Below are 27,375 nucleotides of genomic sequence, written 5' to 3' on the forward strand. Positions count from 1 at the left end.
AGTTTGGATTCCGTAGAAATATTGGAACACGTGAGGCAATACTGACCCTAATCTTAGAAGCTAGATTAAGGAAAGGCAAACCTATGTTTCTAGCATTGGTAGACTTAGAGAAAGCTTTTGACAATGTTGACTGGAATAATCTCTTTCAAATTCTGAAGGTGGCAGGGGTAAAATACAAGGAGCGAAAAGCTATTTACAATTTGTACAGAAACCAGATGGCAGTTATAAGAGTCGAGGAACATCAAAGGGAAGCAGTGGTTGGGAAGGGAGTGAGACAGGGTTGTAGCCTCTCCCCGATGTTATTCGATCTGTATACTGAGCAAGCAGTAAAGGAAACAAAAGAAAAATTCAGATTAGGTATTAAAATCCATGGAGAAGAAATAAAAACTTTGAGGTTTGCCAATGACATTGTAATTCTGTCAGAGACAGCAAAGGACTTTGAAGAGCAGTTGAACGGAATGGACAGTGTCTTGAAAGAAGAGTATAAGATGAACATCAACAAAAGCAAAACGAGGATAATGGAATGTAGTCAAAATAAGTCGGGTGATGCTGAGGGAATTAGATTAGGTAATGAGACACTTAAAGTAGTAAAAGAGTTTTGCTATTTGGGGAGCAAAATAAATCACGAAGTACAGAGGATATAAAATGTAGACTGGCAATGGCAAGGAAAGCGTTTCTGAAGAAGAGAAATTTGTTAACATAGAGTATAGATTTAAGTGTCAGGAAGTCGTTTCTGAAAGTATTTGTGTGGAGTGTAGCCATGTATGGAAGTGAAACGTGGACGATAAATAGTTTAGACAAGAAGAGAATAGAAGCTTTGGAAATGTGGTGCTACAGAAGAATGCTGAAGATTAGATGGGTAGATCACATAACTAATGAGGAGGTATTGAATAGAATTGGGGAGAAGAGGAGTTTGTGGCACAGCTTGACTAGAAGAAGGGATCGGCTGGTAGGACATATTCTGAGGCATCAAGGGATCACCAATTTAGTATTGGAGGGCAGCGTGGAGGGTAAAAATCGTAGAGGGAGACCAAGAGATGAATACACTAAACAGATTAAGAAGGGTGTAGCTTGTAGTAGGTACTGGGAGATGAAGAAGCTTGCACAGGATATAGTAGCATGGAGAGCTGCATCAAGCCAGTCTCTGGACTGAAGACCATCGCAACAACAACAGTTGTCCATATTCGCAGCCATGAATACGTTTCATGTGTTTCAAACCGGCTGTCGTCACTGCAGTGCCTGTTCCAACAGCCGGCCGCTGTGACCGAGCGGTTCTAGGCGCTTCAGTCTGGAACCGCACTGCTGCTACAGTCGCAGGTTCGAATCCTGCCTCGGCCATGGATGTGTGTGATGTGCTTAGGTTAGTTAGGTTTAAGTAGTTCTAAGTCTAGGGGACTGACGACCTCAGATGTTAAGTCCCATAGTGCTCAGAACCATTTGAACCTGTTCCAACATTGCATCACACTCCTCAACAACCCAGGCACTACAGTATCGTGTTTATCCGCCGACACAAGCGACTTTCAGTTAAAATGTCTCCCCTGTACAGGAATATACGTAATGGATGTAGACACATCAAACGTGGAAAATCCAGGATGGATTTATAATAAGAATGTAGACACATGGTTGGCGCGTATGGAAATTTGGATCTGGCCATAATACGTGTTCAGATAACGTAATGGTAAGGCGACCGCTCGCGATAAGTCCGAAATGCGGGTTCGAGTCCCGGTTTGGCACAGAAGCTCAAGGTTGTCATTCCATTATACAGTTGATGGTTATCCATATTCGCAACTGCGAATACACTAAATAGAATAGAATAGTTTGTAGTTTTCAAAATCCAAACCATCTTTATTAACAAACCTTCATAAAATATCAGTAATTACTAACTTACATAGATTTTGTTGGCAATAAGTAATCAGAAATAAGAATTTTTCTTGAAAATTACAGATATGTATTAATTAGAATATATCTGATGAAATTTATATTTCAAATATGTGGGCACTCGAACTGAACAGAAGAAAACGAAAATAATAATAACCAAAAGGAGGCTCGAACCTGTGGTTATGAATCTCGCTGCTAATGATATTTTTTCCATTTTAATATGTTTTTGGCTCCACGGAAATCCTAATAGAACACAAATCCCTGTTAAAAATCTGCATCATCCAGTAATTGAACCCAGCACCGCTACAGTGCAGACGAATGTTCCATCGCGGAGCTACGCAGACTGTTGCGCTAAACAACCTTAAAATATGATATTAACGACAGTCGGAAAATTTCAAAGTCAGTTTTCGCGAGAATTCCTTACAGTTACATCGACTGCTTTGCAGATGGGTTTTTCTCTTCTGAACTTCACCTACCGATACCATAAATTCTGGGTTATTAAAATTAAAGTGGAGCTACTCACGGAGGTCCAGTGTGGGTTGTAATCATCATATGGCAGTCAACTTGGTATATATTCTACTGCGTTAATGTGGAACCGATTTATGCTGGAAAAATTAGTTCAAATTTTGGCCACTAGGTGCAAATCTGGCGCTGTACACAGTTTGTATGACGGTGTGGTATCCACGCTGACATTTGACAAATCATAACGTGATGAACAGTATGCTTGTCGAGAAAAGAGACCATTCGCTGTTAGTGAAACTGTCCTGCACTGAGAGAGTATCGCCGACTGAGAAGTCTAAGGAGAGGTCTGATGTCATTAAGTGGTTTAAAGAAGATGATAATGAAATCTGAAAACATGGCTGAGCTTGGTGTCGCACCTGAAAGAGGAAAGCGTCCTATCTCAGTGGAAGGTATAGAAAAGGTTGCTGTTGATGGAACTGACCATGCTGCATGTGCTCTAGGTAATGCTAGTGTTCATGCACTGTCACGAGAATTGTCCATCCCATGTTCAATAGTACGGGAAGTATTATTGTCTACTCGTATTTTACGCTGGTATCCGTACAAGATCCAGACAGTGCAGCAGTTGAAACCTCATGATCTGGAGCAGTGTTCTGGGTTTTCTCTTTGGTTTCTGGAAAGGCCTGAAGTTGATGACATGTGACCATGTAACATTCTAGGGAGGGACAAGGCATATTTTTACAATACAAGGTGCAGTGAATGCACAGAACTGTCGAATTTGGAGTATTATTAAACAACATGTTGTGCATGAAGAGCCATTGCACTCGCCGTATGTGACTGTGTGGTATGAATTCATAAGCACCTTTATCCTCGGTCCATTCTTCTTTGAATAGAATACACCCAGAGGGACTGTCAGGTTTGTGTATGCGCGTTATTGAGATCTCCTTGTACAGCATGTGTTTCTTGCTTCGGAAGATTGCCACGGTATGGAAACCACTGTTTTCAAGCAAGATGGGACTACACCTCATGTCGCTCGCCCAGTGAAAGACCTACTTAATACAGCCTTCCATGGACATGTTGTTGTGACTTGGCAAGACAGCCAAGCCACTATGAGATAGCCGAAAGGCACGCGTTTAAGCTCACGCAGGCTGGCGTGAGGTCTGGAACAGTTAAAGGAGTTGAGTCTAGTAAAAAAAGTACGTAGCTTCTGGAATACTTAACTTTAATCCATAATTGGTGAACACCGGTCTGACGGTACATGCGTCACAAGATAAATAGCAAATGATAATGGCGCCTTGCTAGGTCGTAGCAAATGACGTAGCTGAAGGCTATGCTAACTATCGTCTCGGCAAATGAGAACGTAATTTGTCAGTGAACCATCGCTAGCAAAGTCGGCTGTACAACTGGGGCGAGTGCTAGAACGTCTCTCTAGACCTGCCATGTGGCGGCGCTCTGTCTGCAATCACTGATAGTGGAGACACGCGGGTCCGACGTATACTAACGGACCGCGGCCGATTTGAAGGCTACCACCTAGCAAGTGTGGTGTCTGGCGGTGACACCACACATGTTATCTCCAGATGAATTGCCTGCAGGATCACCCAATCTGAATCCAGATGACTTTTGACTCTGGATATACCTAAGAGAATGGGTTTACCAGGGACACATTGTGTGTGTTCCTGATCTGAAGGCCAGTACACAGGAAAACAATGTGGCACTTAATAATAAAATCAACATCATGCCTTTCTCACTTACTTGATGTTCTCTGCCCACGTCCCAAACCAGATCCATTATACAGGATGTATCAAAAAGAATAATCCGGTTTAAAAGATCTGAACTGTTATGTTATTTGAGATATGTGCGAGAACAACGTACTGTTGGAAATAGCAAACTCTCGAGTCTTACATGGTTCCCGCTAGGTAGTTCTAGTAAAAAACTAGTGTTGCGGCAACAGAAAGCGTTTTGTGTTCTATGTTTTGCACAGTGCAAGTCAGTAATAACTGTTCAGCGTGACTTCCGTACTAGGTATGGTTCAAATGGCTCTAAGCACTATGGGACTTAACATCTGAGGTCATCAGTACCCTAGACTTAGCACTACTTAAGCCTACCTAACCTATGGACATCACACACATCCATGCCCGAGGCAGGATTCGAACCTGCGACCACAGCAGCAGCGCGGTTCTGGACTGAACAGCCTAGAACCGCTCTGCCACAGTGGCCGGCGTACTAGGTATGGTGTGGATCCTCTTACAGCACAGATCGCTAGACGATGGCATGAACAATTCCAAGAAACAGGCTGATTGCATGAAGACAAATCTCCAGGTCGCTCCCAAGTATATGAGACAGGCGTCGAACACTGCTACAGAAAGCACAAATCTCGATATGCTCGAGAACTTTCTCTTCCCACAGTTGGAAACTGATCCGAAAGACTTCATTTACCAACATGATGGGACACAGACAAATTGGCATCTGGAAGTGAGGGTATTTTTGAATCAAAGGATTGCTGAACGATGGATCAGTCACACTGGAGCAAATGATTCAGTCTTATATTGCTGGCCTCCAAGGTCACCAGACCTGATTGTATGTGATTATTTCTTGTGGGGGATTATAAAAGACGATGTTTATGTGCCTCCATTACCAACAACAATGAATGAACTGAGACATACATAACAGCAGCTGTAAGCCAAGACATGCTCGCTGCAGTGTGGGAACAATTTGAATACTGCACTGACATATGCCGTGCATCTCAAGGGGGGCTTATTGAACACGTATGACAAGGCGTGGAAAAAAACTATTTGTGTTTCTCATTCATCAAAAACCAAAATTCATTGGATATGTTTATTAGCTTCAGAAATGTAGACGTGCCAAATTGGATGATTGTTTTTGATACACCATGAATATGGAAAGATTGTGTATATTTCCAGAATGAGATTTTCACTCTGCAGCGGAGTGTGCACTGATATGAAACTTCCTGGCAGATTAAAACTGTGAGCCGGACCGAGACTCGAACTCGGGACGACCGAGACTCGAACTCGGGACCTTTGCCTTTTGTGGGAAAGCGCTCTACCAGCTGAGCTACCCAAGCACGACTCACACCCCCTCCTCTAGTTCTGCGATTCGCAGGAGAGTTTCTGTAAAGTTTGGAAGGTAGGAGATGAGGTACTGGCAGAAGTATAGCTGTGAGGACGGGGCGTGAGTCGTGCTTGGGTAGCTCAGTTGGTAGAGCACTTGCCTGCGAAAGGCAAAGGTCCTGAGTTCGAGTCTCGGTGCAGCACACAGTTTTAATCTGCCACGAAGTTTCATTGTACCGGGTGATTAAAAAGTCAGTATAAATTTGAAAACTGAATAAATCACGGAATAATGTAGAGAGAGAGGTACAAATTGACACACATGCTTGGAATGACATGGAGTTTTATTAGAACCAAAAAAATACAAAAGTTCAAAAAATGTCCGACAGATGGCGCTTCATCTGATCAGAATAGCAATAATTAGCATAACAAAGTAAGACAAAGCAAAGGTGATGTTTTTTGCAGGAAATGCTCAATATGTCCACCATCATTCCTGAACAATAGCTGTAGTCGAGGAATAATGTTGTGAACAGCACTGTAAAGTATGTCCGGAGTTATGGTGAGGCACTGGCGTCAGATGTTGTCTTTCACCATCCTTAGATATGTCGGTCGATCACGATACACTTGCGACTTCAGGTAACCCCAAAGCCAATAATCGCACGGACTGAGGTCTGGGGACTGGGGAGGTGACGCATGACGAAAGTGGCGGCTGAGCACACGATCATCACCAAACGACGCGCGCAAGAGATCTTTCACGTACCTAGCAATACCTTTTTTTTGTTCTAATAAAAACCCATGTCATTCCAAGTGTGTGTGTCAATTTTTACCTCTCTAGCTACATTATTCCGTGGTTTATTAAGTTTTCAAATTTATACTGACTTTTTGATCACCTGGTATATATTTTTGTTGTATTCATTGCGCCAGATTTGCACCTGGTGGCCAAAATTGGAACTAATTTTTTTAAAGTGTAGATCGATTCCCCATTAACGCTGTAGCTTATCTTCCAAATGTCGCTGCCATAAGATAATTACAGCCCACCCTGGACATATGAGAGTAGCTGCACTTTAATTGTAACCACCTGTTATAAGAAATTACAAATATACGACTGGCGTGTGGTCCTCTTGTCGATTGCTGTGGCGTTGTCGCTGACGCCTGTGCCGCTCTCCCACAGGCAGGATGGCCAGCAGCAGTAGCAGCAGCAACAGAGCGGCGCCGAAGCTGCGTCGGCGCAGCGCCAGCCAGTGCGCCTCCCTGCGCGCAGCCAGCTCCCGGGGCCCCGCTATCAGCTGCAGCCTCACCAGCCTGCAGCCCACTCTGGTGCGAGCCGTCCCCGATCCCACGGGCAAAATTAGGACGTACGAAGAGCCGGCGGACACGAGGCAGTTGAGCTCCTGGCTGGAACGCAAACACCTCGACGAGCTCAAGAAGAAGCAAGAAGAGCTCGCCAAGAAACGTGCGGAACAGGTGAAGCGCGAGCGCGAAGAGGCGGAGCGCCAGCACCGCCTGCAAGAGGCGCAGCAGCGCAGGAAGGCGCAGGAGGCGCGGCAGCAGCTGCAGCAGGAGGCGGCCAGGCGGCGCGCCGAGCTGGAAGAGCGGGCGCAGCGCGAGCTGCAGGCGGCGGAGCGCCAGCGGCACCTGCAGGAGCTGCAGCGCCGCAGGGAGGCGCAGGCGGCGCGCGCGCGCCGGGAGGAGGCCGCCAGGGCCAGCGCGCAGCGCGACGCGCAGGCCGAGCGCGACCGCCAGGCGGCGCAGCGGCGCGCGCGCCACGAGCAGTACCTGCGGCGCAAGGCCGAGCAGGAGGCCCGCGCCCGCCAGCAGGACAGGCTGCGCGCGCAGAAGGTTTGTCCTCCGCGCAGAACACCAAAATATCAGTGGTGCGAGGCCCCTGTAAACGATCAAACATTTTGTCAAACTTAACTACGCTTTGAGACCTGAGTTTCTCCTGGCTTATACAACTTTCAAATAACTTCCGGGAATTCAGCCAGGTAACACTTTCACCCTGATGAATATACCATTTTCGCAGTGGAGCTCCACGCGATCCTGAAGGCACTGGAGTGGATGAATCGTGTTCGGAGCAATCGATTTCTCCTCTGCTCCGATTCTCTTAGTGCCTTACAATCATTGCAGAATCTGTACCCAACTGAGGAGATGGTGCAGCTGATATATGACCAACTGTACTGGCTCCAACAGCGGGGTAAGGAGGTGTCCTTCTGCTGGGTGCCCGGTCATGTAGAGATATGAACAGGCCGATCGGGCTCCCAAGGAGGCCTGCAGAGAGCAGGATGTGATCTAGTGTCCTATTCCCTTGCAGTCTGTCATTTATGCACTCCACAAGAAGTGCACGGAGTTGTGGAAGGAAGAATGGCTGGCGGTGACGGCCAATAAACTGCAGTCGGTGAAGTCAACAACTCGGCCGTGGTGTACCTCCTGCCGGGTGCTCGGGCAGGAAGAAGTGATCCTCACGCGTCTTCAGATTGGGCACTGTCCTCTCACACACAGCTTTCTATTACGGCGGGAGGATCCCCCAATTTGTAATGCTTGTGGTGTGCACATCTCTGTCTGGCACATTTTAACAGAGTGCATTTTATACCGTGATGCAAGGGCAGAAGCACAAGTTGATGGGAATCTGCCCTGTGTTTTAGCTAATTATTGGACGTGTGTGTCTAGGGTTTTAAAGTTTTGTGATGTGTCTGGACTCTGGCCTAAACTTTTAGGCTGGAGATTTTAGTGTATTGCACAGTGGCTGGCTCCTCCCCTTCTCCTTGCGGTCAGCCAGCCACTACCATCTGCTGTATTGCTTTACCTCCCTCTACCACTTTCTTCCTGAGTTGTCCATGTTTTACCGCTGGCGGCATGCTTCGTCCCACGCTTCAGTGTGGGTAGGCACATAGTTTTCCAAGCTTGTTTCCTGTGTCTTACGTTCTGTTTAACCTTATTGTTCTGAGTCGTTTCTTGACACCCGTCTCAATCTGTTACTGAGCGGGCGCTGAAGACCTTGCCGTCACGCGCCCTTAAAACCCTCTCCATCCATCCATCCTGATATTTCGGAGGGAGAACGCCCCGCCATTTTCAAGGCAAACTGCAACGGACAGGCGACGTACATGCAAATTTAAAACCTCGGTTCTCTGACTGAAGCAGACAAGATAACATACACTGAACACTAGTGCCACCAAAGATGACCAAAGTCAGAGCTATCGATAGTGAGACTACGAATTCCCAGGTGGGGTAGCATTGACTCTGTCCCTTGTTTTTTGACAAGGGAGAGAGCTGGATTCCAAACAGAGTTTAAACAAAAACCTCCATCCCTGTTAACGAGGTTGCTCGCTAATTTAATCTCAATTGCCTCCTTAATAACACTGTCTCTATAGCTGGTCGTGCATGCCAATATCTCGGTGTTATTATACTGTATAACATGAGTTACCAGTATCCACGCAATGTTCGGCAATAGCAGATCTACTTGGCTGCTGTAATCGTGTGTGCCGTTTATGCTCAGTACATCAGTCCTCCACGGTCCTGGTAGTTTGACCAGTATATGACATGCCACAGCTAAAAGGAATACGATATACACCCGCCCTACGCAGACCAATATCATCCTTAACGGAACTCAAAAGCGCTCTAATTTTAGATAGTGGTCGGAAAACACACTTCACATCGTATTTCCGTAAAATACAAACGATCTTTTGGAAGTGTTTCCTACGTAAGGCAAGAAGGCAGTAGACTTAGGTGTCGACTCAGAATTATCATCCATCACCCGATGTACAGTTGGTTGATAATGCAACGCGCGTTCAATCTGTCTATCACCATAACCATTTTGACGAAATGTAACTTCAAGATGGGACAGCTCAGCTGGCGAAGTCTCACCGTAAGAAACGACATGTGCCCCGTGTACCAAGGTACTTCACGCTGAGCCGGATGTTGACAACTATTAGCCTGTAAGTACAAGTCAGTGTGAGTACATTTCCTGTAGACTGCATATCCCAAAGATCCATCATCCTTCCTCCTAACCAACACGTCAAGAAAGGGAAGGCAACCATCCTCTTCCACCTCCATCGTAAAACGAACGTTCGGATGGATCGAGTTCAGATGTTCTAGAAAGGCATTCAAATTCTCCCTTCCATGTGGCCAAACAACAAAGGTATCGTCAACATATCTAAAGAAACAGGCGGGTTTCAAAGGTGCCGACTCCAATGCTCGTTCCTCGAAGTCTTCCATAAACAAATTTGCTGCCACAGGACACAACGGACTACCCATCGCAACTCCATCTGTCTGCTCGTAACACTGGTCATTGAATAAAAAGTAAGAGGATGTCAACACATGCCGAAAGAGATTAGTTAATTCAGCACCAAACCTAGCCTCAATTAACAGCAACGAATCTGACAGAGGAACATGAATGAAGAGAGAGACCAAGATTTCTCTGTGAGATTTATCACAGAACGTCGAGATATAACTTCAGACTCCGCGCGTTGAAAACGTTCAAACTACGCTTGCCAAATATTTGACTTCGGTGCTGTTTGCGGCGTTTGCCAAACATACACTCCTGGAAATTGAAATAAGAACACCGTGAATTCATTGTCCCAGGAAGGGGAAACTTTATTGACACATTCCTGGGGTCAGATACATCACATGATCACACTGACATAACCACAGGCACATAGACACAGGCAACAGAGCATGCACAATGTCGGCACTAGTACAGTGTATACCCACCTTTCGCAGCAATGCAGGCTGCTATTCTCCCATGGAGACGATCGTAGAGATGCTGGATGTAGTCCTGTGGAACGGCTTGCCATGCCATTTCCACCTGGCACCTCAGTTGGACCAGCGTTCGTGCTGGACGTGCAGACCGCGTGAGACGACGCTTCATCCAGTCCCAAACATGCTCAATGGGGGACAGATCCGGAGATCTTGCTGGCCAGGGTAGTTGACTTACACCTTCTAGAGCACGTTGGGTGTCACGGGATACATGCGGACGTGCATTGTCCTGTTGGAACAGCAAGTTCCCCTGCTGGTCTAGGAATGGTAGAACGATGGGTTCGATGACGGTTTGGATGTACCGTGCACTATTCAGTGTCCCCTCGACGATCACCAGTGGTGTACGGCCAGTGTAGGAGATCGCTCCCCACACCATGATGCCGGGTGTTGGCCCTGTGTGCCTCGGTCGTATGCAGTCCTGATTGTGGCGCTCACCTGCACGGCGCCAAACACTCATACGACCATCATTGGCACCAAGGCAGAAGCGACTCTCATCGCTGAAGACGACACGTCTCCATTCGTCCCTCCATTCACGCCTGTCGCGACACCACTGGAGGCGGGCTGCACGATGTTGGGGCGTGAGCGGAAGACGGCCTAACGGTGTGCGGGACCGTAGCCCAGCTTCATGGAGACGGTTGCGAATGGTCCTCGCCGATACCCCAGGAGCAACAGTGTCCCTAATTTGCTGGGAAGTGGCGGTGCGGTCCCCTACGGCACTGCGTAGGATCCTACGGTCTTGGCGTGCATCCGTGCGTCGCTGCGTTCCGGTCCCAGGTCGACGGGCACGTGCACCTTCCGCCGACCACTGGCGACAACATCGATGTACTGTGGAGACCTCACGCGCCACGTGTTGAGCAATTCGGCGGTACGTCCACCCGGCCTCCCGCATGCCCACTATACGCCCTCGCTCAAAGTCCGTCAACTGCACATACGGTTCACATCCACGCTGTCGCGGCATGCTACCAGTGTTAAAGACTGCGATGGAGCTCCGTATGCCACGGCAAACTGGCTGACACTGACGGCGGCGGTGCACAAATGCTGCGCAGCTAGCGCCATTCGACGGCCAACACCGCGGTTCCTGTTGTGTCCGCTGTGCCGTGCGTGTGATCATTGCTTGTACAGCCCTCTCGCAGTGTCCGGAGCAAGTATGGTGGGTCTGACACACCGGTGTCAATGTGTTCTGTTTTCCATTTCCAGGAGTGTAGATCGTGTTTCCGAGAAATTGTGATTGACCGAAAGTTTGACAAGATGGCGGACGTTGTTTGTGTCGGTGTTCCGCCCCATATGTTTAGTGAAAAATTGTGTTATTACAGTTTATCTCACAGTACGGTAAGTTTCTGCAATTACGGAAACTACGATCCAGAGTAAAAACAAAATAGCGATGACAATTACTAGAATGGTAGAGATAGTACATCTTTCCCAGCCGTATATTACGCAGGAAGGGGTTATGCACAAAATCAATGACATACAAGCGGGAGTGCAATGAAATAAAAGAAATTGAAGTTCTCCGGTTGTTCTATGGACGATGTGGGCTATATGTTGCCACGTTGTGGTATTTTAATGAAGTGTCATTAGAGGACCTAAAAGAAGAAAATAAACTTTCGTATACTTGCGTCTTCTTTTTCAATGTGAGGGCGAAGTAACTCTAAACAAGTTATTAAACGGTCTATTGACACATAGTCAACATGGGTTTAGAAAACATCGTTCCTGTGAAACACAACTAGCTCTTTATTCACGTGAAGTGCTGAGTGCTAATGACAAGGGGTTTCAGATCGATTCCGTACTCCTGGATTTCCGGAAGGCTTTTGACACTACCACACAAGCGGCTCGTAGTAAAATTGCTTGCTTATGGAATATCGTCTCAGCTATGTGACTGGATTTGCGATTTCCTGTCAGAGAGGTCACAGGTCGCAGTAACTGACGGGAAGTCATCGAGTAAAACAGAAGTGATTTCAGGCGTTCCCCAAGGTAGTGTTATAGGCCCTTCGCTGTTCCTTATCTATATAAACGATTTGGGAGACAATCTGAGCAGCCGTCTTCGGTTGTTTGCAGATGACGCTGTCGTTTATCGACTAATAATGTCATCAGAAGATCAAAACAAACTGCCAAACGATTTAGAAAGAATATCTGAATGGTGCGAAAAGTGGCAGTTGACCCCAAATAATGAAAAGTGTGAGATCACCCACATGAGTAAACTTCGGTTACACGATAAATCAGTGTAATCTAAAAGCCGTAAATTGAACTAAATAGCTAGGTATTACAATTACGAACAACTTAAATTGGAAAGGACACATAGGTAATGTTGTGGGGAAGGCGAACCAAAGGCTGCGTTTTATTGGCAGGACACTTAGAAAATGTAACAGATCTACTAAGGAGACTGCCTACACTACGCTTGTCCGTCCTGTTTTAGAATACTGCTGTGCGGTGTGAGATCCTTACCAGGTACGACTGACGGAGTTCATCGAAAAAGTTCAAAGAAAGGCAGCACGTTTTGTATCATCGCGAAATATGGGAGATAGTGTCACAGAAACGATACAGGATTTGGGCTGGAAATCATAAAAATCATGAAAATCATTAAAAGAAAGGCGTTTTTCGTTGCGACGGAATCTTCTCACGAGATTCCAATCACCAACTTTCTCCTCCGAACGTGAAAATATTTTTTGGACACCGGCCTACATAGGGCGGAACGATCAAGACGATAAAATAAGGGAAATCAGAGCTCGTACAGTAAGATATAGGCGTTCATTCTTTCCGCGCGCTATATGAGATTGGAATAATAGAATTGTGAAGGTGGTTCGATGAACCCTCTGCCAGGCATTTAAATTTGATTTGCAGAGTATCCATGTAGATGTAGATGTAAATATTTCATTTGATACTGTTAACAGGTTTTCATGTATATTTCTCTCTCATTTTAAACAATTTCCTGGCCATGCATCTTGTTTTCTTCGTATTGTTCTTCTTTAAAAACAGTGCCATAGTCAATGTTAGAAATACTTTATCTGCATTTATAGCTATGATCACTGATGGCAAAATACGTCATACACGAAAAGCGCTTGCATCGAAAAATAAGGTTGACAATCTTTCTTGGTACGTGTACGGCTTGTTTGATCCAACCGCAGCAAACCCGACACACAAGTTTGTTCTATTACGAGAGAGTTCACGAGTTTTTGTAATTTCATTGCCCACTTGAAGAACGTTGATGTAATCATCGGGTTCTGAGAGTAACATTTCCTTTAGCAGATTTGCGTCGGTAAATCCCTCATTTTAGTCTGTTCCCTGTACCAGCCTCTTGTTTTCTTCTTCCGTAAAGACAATGCCAGAGTTAATGCCAGGACTGCTTGTCTGGGTTCGTAGCCATTCACTACTGTCAAAATACTCATGTAGACGAACAGCGTCTGCTTCAAAGCTAGTTTAAACTGACAAACTTTGTATGTCTTCGGGCTTGTTAAACAAATCCGCTGATAGATGAGAGCACGTTTTTACATAGACAAGTTTGCTCATTTACAGAGGTCTTTACAAGACTGAGACAGAGAACAACACCAGCGCTCCAGGTGGCGTCACAGTGAATTTTGAATACGAGAAATATTGTGCGAAAAGTTTCTCGAAATACTAGTACTATATGATAATATTTTTCACTTATACTTTATGGGTATGGGTGGGTCTAGTAGTCTGACAGTTAAGTGTATTTATTTGTACAACGCAATGTCGCAATTTTCACAATTTGGCTTTTATCAAGTGGAAATTGTGTTCCTGAACCGAGCATCTTGTGTGTATTACACTCCCTGAATTGCAGCGTAAATATGTTGCTCGAATTCAGCTTAATTTTTGACAAATGTCTATTTGTTACTGCTTATGAATCCGTGTGTGAACTGCCTGATACAGATGCACTGTAAGTATATCTCTTGTACTCTACGCTATTTTTGTTACCACCCGTTTTTCGTGCTCTTGCAGTTAATGGATACCACCGAAATTTTCATTGATTTCCGCTAAAACGTACTGCTTGTTGTACCCGTTAACGTGTAAGAAATTCACGCCTGTGGAAACCCTGCTTACAGCCCCTTTTTACACGATCGACTGTCTTGTTTCAGTTGACTGCTCGAGACAAGGGAGTCTACGCCAGCGCCGCCGGCGTTTTATTCCTGCGCTGAGTCCCCGCTGTCTCGAGTATTCATTTTCGTGTACACGTTAGAGCCAAAATCGCGTGTGTCGCGAGAGCTGTCCGATGAACAATTTGCACCTGGACGGCGAAATTGAGGGAAACATTTACAAAACGTTGGGAAAAGCAATGATAGCAGTGTTTATTGATGACGAAACAAAATTCATTGTGAGCGTTCTCATCAAAGTAGTGTCCTAAATTTACATTCCTAATAACTGAGAGAATAGGAAAAGTGTTGTCCAAACATTTCAAAACATATACACTTATTTGCTCGAGAAAATATATGTTTGCAAACACATAAAACAATATCTAGAACGTAATAAATAGCGCTTTATTATTTTGTCTTTCGTATCCATTTTCTTGCTAAGTGCTAAATAACATCGAAAATTACTTTCCTCGTCAAAGAATTCTGAATTTTCATTGTTAAAGTAATTTTAATTAAAAATGTTTATCTATTTACTTTCTTATTTATATGTGGCGTAGGCTTTTTCTCTGTAAAATAGCTTTTCTCTCGCAGATACTTCGCCTTTACTATAGGAGAACAGAAGGAAAAATACCAGGACCTCGTGAAACCTTTTCAGTATGTCACGAAAACAAAGAAAACAACACATAAAGGTCAACAAGACAGGAAATCACAAAATGGCTAGAGCTCTCCCTCCATGCCTCCAAACCAACGTGCACTCACAAACATATCGAAACACATACCAAATACTGGATTTACATTTAAATAACTTGAAATTAAATAAATATTCCTATGGATGGACCATAAACACACTCTAACACATACATTAACAAATTAAATAAACATATATCAAAGGAATAGATCAAAAGGTAGGCCAGTAGCCTAATGTCTCTGTGCTTTCTAAAACACAGTAAATATTTAACTAATTTCTTCATGAATAGTATATATCTGATATAAATAAAGACATAGACGAATAAATATCTTTATAAGCATGCTGCTACCGTTTTTTCGTGTTACTATGGAGTACTTATGGCCTGACGCGATCGATAGTCATCAGCCACTTTGACCTCCAATAACTCATGTACCATTCAAGTTACATGCTTGTAATTTATACAAATTTTGGTTTACACAAATAGCTTTCTAAAGATATGTCTATCGACGAAATCGGATGAAACCTTTAGATTTTGGGAATTTGTTGCTGGGTGTTACTTGTATAATTCTACCATCAGATACTAAACTTTAAACTAATAAAGATATTGAAAATCTGATTGCACCATCAGAATCGTCGTGCAAATAATAGTAAGGTACATGTTTCTTTTTGAGGTATCATGATTCATCTGGCTAATAATAATTTCTATACGAACTGTGAAATGTCTGCCATTAAGGTTTCACAAAGTCCGCCATCTTTGGCCCTCCCAGCGCACAGCATCACCAAGGAATTCCCAGCCATGTGCTCAATGGACCACGTGCTCCGGCTGTTGTGAGGCACCACGCAGATGCTAACGAGCTCGGCCCTGCACACGGCCCGAGTGGCGGCCGCCAACTTATTCAATTGATAGATGTGAATACATTTTCTCGAGCAAATAAAGTCTACGTATCTTGAGGTGTTTGGACGATGTTTTCCTATTCTTTCAGTTCAAATGAGTATGGGGAATTTGCACGCTCTTTGCCAGGAACATCTACCATGACCTCTGTTTTTTTCATTACTAAACTCTATTATCATTGCTTGTTTCTACACTCCGTTACTAATGTTTTTTAGATTTTACTAAAGCGATCACTCGTAACAGATGAGACTCATTGTAAGTACAGAAAGGAAACGACAGGTGCGCTGTCGTAGACGTACTTCTCCCGAGTAGTCGACTGAGAGAAGAAAGTCGCTGGTGTAAAAGGGGGATAACTTGGTTCAAATGTCATCCACGGCCTACCTTACCCTGTGAAACGATGGGGAATGTGGTACATGCGTGATGGGCCACAGGCACATTTTGTTGGCGATGTAAGGCGACATTTAAAGCGCCAATACAGTCCAAAATGTATAGTTGGAGCACAACCTGTACCTCGGCCTCAGGACCGGTTCGAGAACATTTTTCCTCACGAGCGACATATAGGATCTCTCAGAAGGGTAAATGACTCTGCCTTGCTGCAGACTGTGCATGCACAGAAACGGTCACTGTGGCTTGCTCTGGTAATACGTAATGTTAACTTATTCCCAGCGAACTCACATTTAACATAGTAATCGATTTTGTCTCTCCTCAGTCTTGCAAAAAGATATTTACTCTTCACAATACCTCGACAAAGGAAAAGCATACATAAGATCTTTCGAATTAGAGAAGTCTAGTAAACATAGGCTTTAAAATGCATACCCTAAGAGCTATGAGCACTTGCTCAGCAGAAGAGATGTGTTTCACAGCATCAAAGACGAAGAAACGCTCATAGTTCTTATGACAAACATGCTCATGTTAACTAGGCCTTTTTGCTGTGAATGATTGTTTCTATCAGATCCATGGATATTGACAATTGATATTGACAATTCCTCCTAGTACACCCTGTATAATTTGGTGCTCCCCTTTCTATTGTTCCACATAAGCAGCTTTCTATTCCTCCATGTAAGCTTCCTCCTAATACATTAGTTGCCATTCCTTGAGCTCTCGTTGCTACCTTTAAAAATAAATGTAAATATATGGATATGCTTGTTCTCGCTGTTAGTAATGATACACCTTCCATACAAATTTTGCACTAGGGGTGTCCCAACTGACCCCTTGTCTCACATAGACCTTAAACAAGCCGTGCTTGGCCACCAAGGTAAGTTGACCTCAATCTTCTACCTTTTAATGTCTGGGCTCACCTCAGAAGTGAAGCATACACAACAGCTCTTGATACAGGGTAGATGTAGAATTGGAGGAGCAAATTGCACATTCTTGTCATGACTCATGAGTTGATTCAGGGTTGTTTGAAACAATTCTGCCTCACCTCAGTATTGCCTCCAAATGTGAGAGTGACACATGGAACACCTCCTTTAATAGCTACGTGTATACAGTAAACTGTAACATAATGCAATACTGAAACAGTATTGCATTTCTTGTTAAGTTAGGCCTTGGATGAAATTTGAGCCCAATTAGATTGGCAATTAATCGAATACTTCATATACACTTATACTAACTAGGAGAATATTATAAACTGAAGTTAGTGGTGGTGTGTGACCACAATTTTGCAGTAAACTCACAAATGGGTCATTCCCAGAACCCTGTTTTCTGAATCTTTTTATGCTTCAATTACCTTATATTTTCACCTACGTTAGTTTTCGCTACTGTGATACATCCTGTATACAATTTTGTACTTGAGCACCTATGGCATCCCTCTCATCTTGGCACCCCAAACATTTGCATGTGATGTTTGGGCCTTAAAACAGCACTGGTGGTAGCCGATAAACAGCTGTTAACTCTTCGTGGTGATTTAACATATAAATTAATTGCAGCCTTTCCTTCACATTCTGCTTTTGTCGTTTATTAAGATTTCTACTACATCCTTATGGTGAAATGTTATTAATGAAGCTAAGAGACAAACTACTTGCAGAATTGGAGCCGTGAGGACAGGTCGTGTGTCATGCTTGGGTAGCTCAGTTGGTAGAGAACTTGCCTACGCAAGGCAAAGGTACCGAGTTTGAGTCTCAGTCCGGCACACAATCTTAATCTGCTAGGAAGTTTCTTATTAATAATTTTGTCTGTAACACAAATCTTGGTTGTGATGATAAATTGGCGTGAGTTACATGTGTTATGTGGACAGTACATTCTTCAATTTCAGCTTCTGACAATTGTGGGCGTTTCCTTTATTGATGTACACATCTCTTTTGCATTGTCTGTGCTGACAAATTATTAATTATTCTGCATAAAATGTTGAATTTAGATTATTGTGACAGATTGGTCTGTAACTAAGCCTGAGGAGGAGGAGGAGGAGGATATTAGTGTTTAACGTCCCATCGACAACGAGGTCATTAGAGACGGAGCGTAAGCTCGGGTGAGGGAAGAATCGGGAAGGAAATCGGCCGTGCCCTTTCAAAGGAACCATCCCGGCATTTGCCTGAAGCGATTTAGGGAAATCACGGAAAACCTAAATCAGGATGGCCGGAGACGGGATTGAACCGTCGTCCTCCCGAATGAACTAAGCCTGAAATCTAGGTTAGGAAGGAAGGTGACAATCTGGTTTTGAGTTGGTGGAGCCAACAAATGTGAATAGTAAATTTGGGTTATGGCGATAGACTTATATATAGTGTAGTCTGATGTATGGGCTAGGTTGGAATGTCAAAGTTTCATTGTGAGTTCGTGAAAGCAATGAATTTGGACATTAAATGTAGGTTGTAATAACAGACTGATCTGTAACACAGGCCAACATCTGATTAAGTTGATATGTAACACTTTGTTTGTGAGTTGAAAAACCAATGAATGTGAATAGTAAATGTAGGTTGTGGTGCCAGTCTGTACAGTGCAGCCCAAGGTCTAGATTAGGTTGGAAGGTGACAATTTGCTTACAAGTTGGTGAAGTGAACAACTGTGAATATTGAATCAAGGTTGTGGTGATGATGATAGGCTGATCAGTGCAGCCTGATGTCTAGACTATGCTGGAAGGTGAGAATCTGGTTGGGAGCATGCAAAACCAATGGATATGAATGAAGGTGAATTGTATATTTAGTGGTGTGGTTGGAGGTCTTTGGTAGTGTGGAAGCTCATAGTTCCAGTTTTCATTGTTTTCTCTTTACTTTCATCCAGAATCCTGCAGCGTATACATGGATTGCAGAAATGCCAAGATGCATCAAAAGCAGAAAGCGAAAACTCAGAGTTAAATTATTTATTAGGTGTTTGTGTGTATTTACCTCTACACACAAAGTGTTTCTGTCCATAAATTCAGTTTTATTTCACTCTAGCATCTTTTATGTTAAGGAAACTATTATTTCAAACACATAATATTTCTCCTGTGATGTCAATGGAAACATTGACCATACAAATCGGTTGTTCTATCATCATTATCTTCCTAAGACATCTCCCAACAGTCGTTACCACCATAAACTTCAGTGTCAGAGTGTGGATGATCGTACCTAATGTTTTACCTTGCTCTCATGCTGAGGAACCCCCTCCTGACTATTTGTATGATCTACCCACTATCAGAGGCCAAATAGAAGTATATTTTCAGAAAGTGGTGCCAGATGGCTGGTGAATATTTTAAGAACATTATATTACCCCACAAGAGCTACTGATAAAATTTCGTTATTCAACAACCAGCTTTGGTCCAGCGCCCATCTTCAGATTCATAAAAACATTTACAGCAATGTACTAGGTGATACAGATTCAATGGCATCAGATAATAAAATCCATGAATTTGTAGCTCTATAAATTACACCATCCATCATAAAATGTGCCAAATGGTGCACTTACTCAGGCTATATCAACAGCCAGCATTAATGCTATAAATGGAGGCATTCACTGTACAATGCCTCCAATCATAGTGTCAGTGCTGATTGTTGATACAGAATGAATGAGTGCACTGTTTAGTACATTTTATAATTGACAATCTAATTTATATTACTACATGACAACAGTGATGAATGCATAGAGTTTATAATCTGATGCATTTGATTTTATATCACCGAGTATGATGTTGTAAATGTTTTTATGACCTGAAGATAGTCAATGGACCAAAACTGATTGTTCAACAAAGAAACTTTGTCAATAGTTCCTGCTGGTAATCATGACATTCACCAAACAGGTGCTACAAATCGACGGTTCACAATTTATTAATTTCATCTGCTTACTTGTGCAAGTTGTAAACACAAAATTACAACAATAAAAAGAAGTACAATAATTTCAGTCTGTAACATGTTTTTATTGCCTAAGTCATTATTAGAAATACTTATTGGTTTTACAGGCCAAATATTATTCCCTCTCAACATGAAAATACAGACAGGCTCACAAGCTAGACACAAAAATATCCACTACATGAGGAAATATTATTAATTAATTTCAGACCTCACATCAGATGCATAATTATGAGTAGAATTTACTTAGTCACACAATACCAATGAAATATAATTTTACCAAGTAGATACAACACCCACATAAAGTGGATTCCATTTTCATTTAATTATGGTAATAGTTCTTACATAATCACCTACTGTCACAATCATGCAGACATATACTCCTCCAATGAATAAAAACAGTGGTCAATTAAGTTGCTTAAGAGCTTTTCCAGACCATGCTTATTTTTTATTTATCGTAAGAATAATACTTCATTTTTTGTGAAAGTTTCTCTAATTTACTATAAGAGTACAAAAAATTTGCCTAAATTCAAAGTAATGTAATTCGGTCTGCAGGAAGCAGAGGAGAAACAGGAGCAGGAGAAGCTTCGTAATATGCTGCTGCAGGAATATAAGAAGAAGCAAGCAGAACGTCTTGAGCAACAGAAACAAGAACAACAGTTAAAACAAAAACTGGAAGCTGCCCGTTTGAAAATGGAGGAGGACAACCGGAAGAAACTGCAGTCAGAGCGTGAAGCCCGATACAAAGGTGAGTGGTACCTGCATCTCATTTATGTTGCATTGACATCTGAAGAGGAAGGTCATTATTTATTTGTGATTGATGACACTAGGATGAATGACATTGTACAAATACAAATGCTGATAGTGTATCTGGAGAAGTGTTAGCTTTTTTCATTGTTCTACATAATTAGTCAACTGTTCAAAAAATGTATGTAACTGGTCAGCAACACAAAGTTAATAGAAGTTGTTTTTTCTTTTAAAACTCTCTGGAACAGGAAGGCCATGACATTGAATTTGTAAATAGGTAGGAATGAAGTAGGTAATAAAGGACATAAACAACTGCAAATTGAAGATCTTACTTTGTTGCTATCTGTGAATACAGTAGATATAATTTACAGGTATCTTCATTTAATGTTTTCAATACAGTTACGTTTTTCTACAGATCTGAAACATGTAGCTGAAGGCATCATGGAAAATGATTTACCTGTGTTCTGGCCCACATACAACAATCCATATCATTCTTTTAGAAACTACATATTATCTCTTAGCTTATCAGATTCTGATGCCAACTTTTTACTCTTAGTTTTCCTTTCTTGTTGTTGGTCTGAATTAAATATTGCCCTCATCTTCTTAATTTGTTGCACTAAATCAAAATTCCTGGATTATTTGTGTGTTATCTCATTTCTTTCCTCTAAATTTTCATACTTATGTAATCCACACTTTCTTCACCATTAAAACCTCCCTGTTAACATTTCTTTCCATTTACTTAAGTTTCTTCATTTTTAAGCAGTTTTCTTCAAGTGTTCAATGCCATTTATTGTATCTGTCAGTTCCCATTGAACACAGAGCTCATATAGTTTCTTCACAATACATTTTTTCTTTAATGATATTTGTTGCTAATGACAAAAATCAGTTTCAGTTACGTTAGGTTTACACAACCACAACAGATATTATGAAGATGGTATCTGTTCCCGAAAGAAAAGATACCATTGATGACTATGCAGCTTCTCTTACGGGACTCATCAGCTTAGTCTGGTGCGAGTAATGAGTGAATGGGCAAATATCTATTAGGAACACTATGAATGTTGGTTGTGGACAGTTCGGAATGTGGGTCTCACGGGAAACGTGCAGTCGCACTATCCTCTGTCCTCTCGGTGGCTCAGACGGATAAAGTGTCTGCCATGTAAGCAGGAGATCCCGGGTTCGAGTCCCAGACGAGGTGCAAATTTTCAATTCTCCCCATTGATGTATATCAACAACACCTGTCGGCAGCTAAGGGTTTTGATTTAATTATCATTTCACAACAGATGTTGATGAACATATAGAAGCAGACACACACATCAATTACACAATTGCTGAGATGGTTACTTTCCGTGGGCATGCTTGAGGATGACATCAGGCACATTGCTGAGAATGCTCATCACATTAATCTTCATAAGACTGTGTCATTCTTTGACCAATGTGATAAGCTCTTACTGAAGCATTGAGATCCACATATACTTCACTGTTTCCCATAGATAAACTTACCTTGTGTTCGTTGGTTTTGTAAGTTTACAGTCCTGAGTAGTAGTAGTGATGCTTCTCTTCAATGTTAGTCTTCTGCTATAATTTGATTTAGTGACAAGTTTTAATGAACACAACACTAGAAATTAAGTTTGCAATCTTTTCACATTTATTGACTCGAGTAATATATCAGTGATCAGTTTGGGTTGAAGAATTTTGACAGTTCATATATTACAAGTCAGCACCTACACTGTGATTGTTTTGTTAGAGTGGCAACATTTTTACATTATGCTTTCACTGTTGAGTTTCAACTGACAAACAGCATGAAGTTGGTTTTAGTTACTTTGTCACTGTACGTTGTGGTTGTTTGCTTTGTACATCTCAGCAGGAAACAACTTATTGAATGATGTTTACAATTTTATGTAAGGTACCTCCTGATTTTAATACCAATTAATTATTCAGGTGAATTGGCACCTGACTCGCAAGGAAGTCTACATTTCAGGAAGCAACCATCCACTGACTGCAAATATACCCTGTAACTGCAGACCTACTACAGAATATTAACATAATGAATGTTATTCTCCAGTTGACTGAATCATTGTCCTGTCCTGTTTCTTCGAGATGCATGTAAGAATAAAAATCAAAATTGGTTAATGTATTTTAATTATTAACATAAAAGAGAGCAAAATCAGAGGAGAAAAAATTATAATAAACAAAAGAGTTAATTAAGCCTGTGTAACTATGGAGTGCATTACCAGAAACAGGCAAAATTATATGTACTATTTTATGGACAATATTTCTTCTTCTGTGGGGATTCATAGAGCCTGTCAAGATGTGCTAAAAGTGAAATTTTGCAGACTGATTAATTAGCAAACTAACAAGTTCTTATGGTGGAAATAGGTGTTTTGGGAATCATAAAAATCAGAGCTACAAAATTGTTATACTGACTTTTGTTAATGACTATTATTTAAGGTTTGAATATTCTGGAATGTGAGCTACTTGAATATAAACAACTTTTTAAATAGGAAGTTTTTGTAAAACATAAAATAAAATAAAATAAAAATGTTGTTGGAAAGAGTAGAATAAGTACTTTCAACTGAGCTTGCCAACTTCAGAAACCAACAGCTACAGGGGTGGACAATAATGTGGAAACACAAAAAACACAACACATTACCATGACTAACGTGATTCAAGAGAAAATTATATAATTCTTCCTACAAAATAGTAGCAACGATGATAGTGATGGATGTCAATCATGTACACTTCTCTCCAAAGTAGATCACAAAGTCTCAATAATGTAGAGATCTGTAGATGTGAAAATTCAGCATTGCACTCACAAAACCAGTGCTGGGCAATGTGAGCTGTGAATATGGGTCCTGTCATCTTGGAACACAGCATCACCACTGGGGAACAAACAATGTGCTATGGAATGGACTTGATCAGACAAAATTGTCATATAACCTTTTACAGCAATGCCACCTTGCACAGTAACTAGGAGGCCCATGGAATACCATGATATGGTCGACAGATCATCACTGAACCTCTGCCATGTTTCATTCTTGGAATGTAAACTTAGCCAGAAGTTGGAAAAACTGTGAAACAACATGCATCTGAACCACTAACTGTCTTCCATTGCACTATATTCCAGGCTTAGCACGATTTTTTTTCTATTATGGGCATTTGCATCACTGATGAATGGTCATCTTGGAATTCCAGCTCAGCCTGAAATTGTGTGGTTGGTTGATTTGGGAGAGGGGACCACACGGTGATGTCATTAGCCCCATCAGTTTAGGGAAGGATGGGGAAGGAAGTCGAGCATGCCCATGGAAAGTAACCATCTCAGCATTTGTATGAAGTAATTTAGGGAAATCATGGAAAAACAAAATCAGGATGGCTGGATGTCAGTTTGAACCATCATGCGAGTTCATTGTGCTAACCACTGTGTTATTTTAGTGCTGATGGGATTTATGAGTGTGACATTCAATTTTACAGTGTCTTTTGCAGCTGTTGTCCTCTTATTTTTATCCACAATACTCTTCACTCACTGTCTGTCATGATAATTCAAAACACATTTTAATCTGAACTGTGATTAACTGGATGATGCTTTTCCAATTTTTCTGTATGTGGTATAAATCCTGCAATATGGTGCCACTTGAATCATGAAACATATTGGCTACGTTGGTTATGGTAGCACCATACAAATACCAACAATTATCCAATATCTGATTTCAGTTAGCTCCAATATAATGCTCTCACAATTACACAGAACACTGTTCTGACCATGACTGACACTTTCATCATGTTGAGGACATTGAAGAAGTGCCACTCTTGGTCAAAAACAACTCTACAACCTACAGGCTTGGCTAGCGTCTGCATTTATGTTCAAGTGTTCATTTCACATGGTGTTTCCAAATTTTTGTCCAATCCCTGCATTTGATCACTGAAAAGTCCATGATGTGTTTTCTATGATTTTTCAATTATGGATATTTATTCATAAAAATATTTTCAGGTGCGCTAGCTATAATATTATTGTTAGTGTTTGAGAAACTCTAAGTTAATAATCCAGTCTGATAAAACAAGGCACAGAAAACAAATTAGGTATTTTATATAGTTATTTTATATATGTGCTCTTCACAAAATGAGATCAGATAAAGGGAGGAAAAAGAAAAAAGAACTGATATAAAAATGGTATAAGGGGAAGTAGGATGGTTCCCCATGGATCTGATACAGTTTATCAAAGGTTTCAAGCCCATGACTTTATTTTATGTTTGAGTTGATTTTATAGTTGAGTAAGAAATGAAGACATCATGCCCCAATTAAATCTGACATACTCAGTTTTGCCATACTATTTAATAAAATGAAATTATCAGAAACATTTGCGCTACAAACTGAACACTCTCCAGAATTGTCTACATCTGCTCACCTCCAGCTGGGGTGACTTCTTTTGCTGTAGCGGCCTGTGAAATCATTGCAGTAGCATGAGACAAGCCCAACATCATGATTATTAAGCATCTGATGAATCTAATCAATATTTCTACAATTTACAGTGACACTAAAGGCCAATTTTCCATGTGATTTAGTGGATAAAAGTAGTATTTCAGGACCCCCACAGATTGCCGCTTTGGTTTGCAGAGAAACTGCATGTAATATATTGACTGACCTAGGTTGACAAGGGATAGATGTGTTTCTGACTTCCAGTACATCCTAGTAATGCTGGGGATAATTTCTAAAGAGGAATTAAGTACAAAAATGCGAATCACAGAAAGAGAGAGGTCATCAAGTAAATATAAGTAATACTAGCAAAATGGAAAGAGAGACAGAGAGGGAGAGAGATAGAGATAGAGAGAGAGAGAGAGAGAGAGAGAGGTAATTTCAAGCAATTTTATGTAGTAGCCAGAAGAGTCAGTTATGTTACATTAGAACTGACTTTTATTATGTGCGAATTTCAATTATGACATTCAAAGAGCCTTCCTTCTTGAGAAATCTTTTCAGTGTATATTGAGCAGTCATTCTTGATGTCTAATTTGTAAAGAGAATATAGAATTCAACAGACTACTGGTTTCTGTCTCGGGTTCTTCGGCCCAGATTTGTTTGATGATTTTTCTCATGTTTTGCCAGCTTGAGTGGCTTGCATTGTCAAAGCTTCATCCTCCATTGCTGGAGGTGTTCTGGAGTTGAGCTCATGGCTGCAGATTATACATTCATCTTCAGAAAATACAGAACACCTTTAATGATTAGAGATAGGACATTCATATATGCAGGACTTGTACATTAGTATCTTCTGCAGAAATGATTAACATTTGAACCATGGCAGCCTATGGGTTCAAGTTCGGCACTGATATCATGATGCAACATCACCTACCAGTAAAATGAGCCTGCACCTGTCATTGTTGCTGTAAACTGAAGGCAATGGATCAGTGTGATTTGAGTAAATGTGCAGGATGCTTCACAGATGTATGTGTGACTTGTGCTGTCAAATCAGTGAGTTTGAAAGAGAGGAAATTATTGGCATGAGAGAATGTGATGCTTCCCTCTGGGCAACTGCTGCTCATGTGGGACAAAGAGTTTCTGCAATGCAACAAGTGTGTGCACAATGGTTCATGGAAGGCTGTATGTTGTTGTTGTTGTTGTGGTCTTCAGTCCTGAGACTGGTTTGATGCAGCTCTCCATGCTACTCTATCCTGTGCAAGCCTCTTCATCTCCCAGTACCTACTGCAACCTACATCCTTCTGAATCTGCTTAGTGTATTCATCTCTTGGTCTCCCTCTACGATTTTTACCCTCCATGCTGCCCTCCAATACTAAATTGATGATCCCTTGATGCCTCAGAACATGTCCTACCAACTGATCCCTTCTTCTGGTCAAGTTGTGCCACAAACTTCTCTTCTCCCCAATCCTATTCAGTACTTCCTCATTAGTTGTGTGGTCTACCCATCTAATCTTCAGCATTCTTCTGTAGCACCACATTTCGAAAGCTTCTATTCTCTTCTTGTCCAAACTATTTATCGTCCATGTTTCACTTCCATACATGGCTACACTCCATACAAATACTTTCAGAAATGACTTCCTGACACTTAAATCTATACTCAATGTTAACAAATTTCTCTTCTTCAGAAACGCTTTCCTTGCCATTACCAGTCTACATTTTATAACCTCTCTACTTTGACCATCATCAGTTATTTTGCTCCCCAAATAGCAAAACTCCTTTACTACTTTAAGTGTCTCATTTCCTAATCTAATTCCCTCAGCATCACCCGACTTAATTCGACTACATTCCATTATCCTCGTTTTACTTTTGTTGATGTTCATCTTATATCCTCCTTTCAAGACACTGTCCATTCCATTCAACTGCTCTTCCAAGTCCTTTGCTGTCTCTGACAGAATCACAATGTCATAGGTGAACCTCAAAGTTTTTATTTCTTCTCCATGGAAGCAAAGGAAGGCTGTATAACATGACAAAATGGGTCAGATTGCACCACTTAGACCACACCCTGAGAAGACCAACATCTCCTATGAATGGCATTGCAGGACAGGTCTGCATCCTCCTCAGCTCTGGCGCAACACTGGAACAATGTAAC

The sequence above is a fragment of the Schistocerca americana genome, chromosome 3, assembly GCF_021461395.2.
Source record: "Schistocerca americana isolate TAMUIC-IGC-003095 chromosome 3, iqSchAmer2.1, whole genome shotgun sequence".
NCBI lineage: Eukaryota > Metazoa > Arthropoda > Insecta > Orthoptera > Acrididae > Schistocerca > Schistocerca americana.